Below are 4,104 nucleotides of genomic sequence, written 5' to 3'. Positions count from 1 at the left end.
GTTTTTCTCGCCTTTCTTTGTTTTGCTTTTGCTGGCCCTGCCTTGCTTTGTTTTGCTTTACGTTGTATTCAGGACACCGCTTTTCTTTCCCCCACCCCCCAGGAAATCCTTAGCTTAGTTTTTTTTTTTTTTTTTTTTTTTTCCTCACCCTTCTTTGTTTTGCTTTTGCTGGCCCTACCTCGCTTTGTTTTGCTTTAGTTTGTATTCGTGACACCACTTTTCTTTTCCTGGACCTCTTCTGCTTTGGCTTTTCTTGCCCTGCTTCGTTTTGCTTTTCCCGGCCCTTCTTGGCTTTGCTTTTCCTTTTGCCTTTTTCTTTTCCCTGGCAGGGCTATGCTTTGTCTCGCTCCGCTTTCCGTTGCATTGCTCAGCTCTGCTTTGCCGTGCTAGGTAGGCTTCTTTTGCAGACCGTCGCACCGATTTGGGCGATGAGTCGATCGGTGTATTGATGAAGGCATAAACCCTCAGGCGCACACCGTGGCCTCCCCGCAGCCCGACGACTGTCCCCTGGGAGCTGGAGGGTGGGGACAGGAAGCCTGGCCACCCACCCAGCACGGTCTATTCCTCATCCCCCGCTGTTCGGCGAGCCGCCAGGTGGGTCCCGCTGCTGCTGTTCGTCTGGGGATGGGGTTGGGTGAGGTTTTTTAGGACGATAAGTGACATGACACGATTCCCAATGATTTTGGTTCGTTTTGCTTTGCTTTACTTTTCCTTGCTTTACTTTTCGTTGCTCTTCCCCGCTTTGCTTTTCCTGCACCTGCTTCGACATGCTTTCCTTAGAACTGCCTATTTTTGGGGGGTTTTGGTTTGTATTCCCGGCACCGAATCCTTTTCTTTGCTCTGCTTTGCTGTTCCTACTCTGCTTTGCTTTTTTGCTCTGTTGATGTGTTTACACACTCGGGAACGCTGGGTCACCTCATTCGGCCTCCCCACAGCCCGCCAACCGTCCCTTCGCAGCTGGCAGGTGGGGGTGTGGGGGTCGGCCACCCAGCCAAGTCTATTCCAGTACCCCTGCTGACTGGGGAGCCGCCACCTGAGCTCAACTGCCATTTGCCTGAGGAGGCGGGGGGGGGGGGGGGGGGGGGAGGAGGAAGGGGAGCTGAGGAGTGGAGGGGGGGGGGGGAGGTTTTGAAAGACGGTAAGGAATGACAGGATTCCTAAAGCTACAGCAGAAAACAGGCAACGGAACAAACTAATAACAAACATAAAGATAACAGCATTTATTTTCCAAAGCAGCTAAAGCAAAGCGGCCAGGCAGTCAGCCGCACTGAGTGGCACAGGTGGCGAGCCTCTCGCGGCCGAGGAAGAACCTCTGACGTCAGAGCGAGCGGCGGCCCGAAGCAGCCGGGCTCCGCTCTCTCCCCCCGCCCCCTCCCTCCTCGTGGAGCCACCAGGTCTACTTCTCCCTCCTCCTCCCCGCTGTCTCCCCACCCCCACCCCCCCCCCTTCCCCCTCCCTCCTCGTGGAGCCACCAGGTCTACTTCTCCCTCCTCCTCCCCGCTCCCCCCGCCCCCTCCCTCCTCGTGGAGCCACCAGGTCTACTTCTCCCTCCTCCTCCCCGCTGTCTCCCCCCGCCCCCTCCCTCCTCGTGGAGCCACCAGGTCTACTTCTCCCTCCTCCTCCCCGCTCTCCCCCCCCCCCCCCCCCCGCCCCCTCCCGCCTCGTGGAGCCATCAGGTCTACCCCGCCGTCACGGCCGTCGGTCTAGCCATCACGGCCACTGCTAGAGGGCGGCCAGTGATGAGAGTAAGAAGTCTGGAAGGCAAGCTTCATTTACTTTGGCATGAAATGATAGCCCCCTGCTATCATTGTCAGGTGGACACAACAAAAGCCCCTTCTCTCTGCCCACCTGTCGTGGTTTAACCCGGCCGGCAGCTAAACACCACGCAGCCGTTCGCTCACCCTCCCCCCTCCCTCTCTGGGACGGGGGAGAGAAATGGGGAGTGAAGCCCGTGAGTTGAGATAAAGACAGTTTAATAAGACAGGAAAATAATAATAACAAAATAATAATAACAATAATAATAATAATGATACAATGGTGATAATACGAAAGTAATAGTATGTACAAACAAGTGATGCACAATGCAATTGCTCACCACCCGCTGACCGATGCCCAGCCTAACCCCGAGCAGTCCGGCCCCCTCCCCCCAGCTAGCCACCCCTATATATTGTTTAGCATGACGTCAGATGGTATGGAATACCCCTTTGGCTAGTTTGGGTCACCTGTCCTGGGTCTGTCCCCTCCCAGCTCTTACTGCACCCCCAGCCTGCCCGTTGGCAGGACAGAGCAAAAGGCTGAGATGTCCTTGGCTTAGTATAAGCACTGCTCTGCAACAATTAAAGCATCGGGGTGTTATCAGCACTCTTCTCATCCTAAGCCAAAACACAGCATTCCACCAGCTACTAGGAAGAAAATTAATTCTGTGCTAACTGAAACCAGGACACCACCCCCTAACCTCGCACCTTTGAGTGTCCCCTTGCCCACCAGGACTTTCCGTGCATGACCAGCAAAGTGCCTGGACCCTGGCAGCCTCTCTCCCCCCGCCCCCTCCCTCCTCGTGGAGCCACCAGGTCTACTTCTCCCTCCTCCCCGCTGTGTCCTCCCCGCCCCCTCCCTCCTCGTGGAGCCACCAGGTCTACTTCTCCCTCCTCCTCCCCGCTGTCTCCCTCCCCCTTCCCCCTCCCCTCCTCGTGGGGCCACCAGGTCTACTTCTCCCTCCTCCCCGCTGTCTCCCCCCCCGCCCCCTCCCTCCTCGTGGAGCCACCAGGTCTACTTCTCCCTCCTCCTCCCCGCTGTCTCCCCCCCCCGCCCCCTCCCTCCTCGTGGAGCCACCAGGTCTACTTCTCCCTCCTCCTCCCCGCTGTCCTCCCCGCCCCCTCCCTCCTCGTGGGGCCACCAGGTCTACTTCTCCCTCCTCCCCGCTCTCTCCCCCCGCCCCCTCCCTCCTCGTGGAGCCACCAGGTCTACTTCTCCCTCCTCCCCGCGGCGCCGGCTCCTCTCCCCCCCTTTTCCCCCCGCCCGCCGCACCGCAGCCCCGCCGAGCAGTTGGGCGGGGGGGGCGGCGAGAGGGGCAATCCTCCTAGCTCGTCGCCGGCCGCTCTGCTCGGCGGGAAGCCGGCGGCACACGTAGGCGAGGGGGGTACGCATTATTCCGGGCACGGAGCTTCAAGCCGGCCGGTCGTCAGGCTCCCGCCGAGCCCGTGTCCCGGCCGGCGGGCAGCTAGATCGCGCGGGAGGGAGGGAGGGAGCAGAGCGACGAGCTCGCGCCCGCCTCCAGCGTTTTTTTCCCCGGGCGGGCCCCGTCCGGGGCGCAAAGGCGGGCGGGCGGGCGCTGCCTCGCCTCCCGCGACGGTCGGCTCCGCGGCCGGGGCGGATCGGGCTCGGAGTCGGCTTCGGGCTCGCGCTTCGGCTCGGGCTCGCGGGCTCGCGAGGGCAGCGGCTGTCCGCCGCCCGCGGCCCCGTCCGTCTACACGGCGCTTCCCCGCCTCGCGGCGATCTTGAGCTCTGAGCCGCTTCTAGGCTGGCTGCTGGGGAAGACCGGCGTGGCAACGGGGAGAAGGGGGGAAGGGAGGGAACGGAAAGAGGTGTATTTGTGAATGAATGAATGAATGAATGAATGAATGAATGAATGAATGAATGAATGAATGAATGAATGAAGAGTGAAGGAGTGAACGAATCAACGAATCGATGGATCGATCGATCAGCCAAGGAATCGATGAAGAAAGGAATGAGAAAGCAGAAGGGAAGCAAAGAGAAGGGCGGGGGAAGAAAGCGAAGGGCTCCAGGAAAGCGCGTAGGCAGGCGCCGTTAGCTGCTGACGGCCGGCAGCTCTCCGATCGTCGTGGTGGTGAAGTGGACAGGTGAATCCCCTGCCCTCCCTCTTCTTCCCCCTCGATCCTCCCCCCCAGCCTCGATCCGCCAGGTGTAGGCAGGTGCCGTCAAGGCGAGGAGCTGAAGCGGCACAGCCCGTTGGCGAGCGAGCGAGCGAGCGGGCGGGCGAGCCCGTGTGCCGGCTGTAGGCGGGACACGGGCGCGCGCCTCCCTTGGAGTGCCGTGCAGAGCGTACGCCGGGGGGCGGAGGCGCGCTTCGCTCCGACGGGCCGC

This window comes from Anas platyrhynchos, chromosome 36, assembly GCF_047663525.1.
Source record: "Anas platyrhynchos isolate ZD024472 breed Pekin duck chromosome 36, IASCAAS_PekinDuck_T2T, whole genome shotgun sequence".
Classification (NCBI taxonomy): Eukaryota; Metazoa; Chordata; class Aves; order Anseriformes; family Anatidae; genus Anas; species Anas platyrhynchos.
This window is presented reverse-complemented; position numbering follows the sequence as displayed.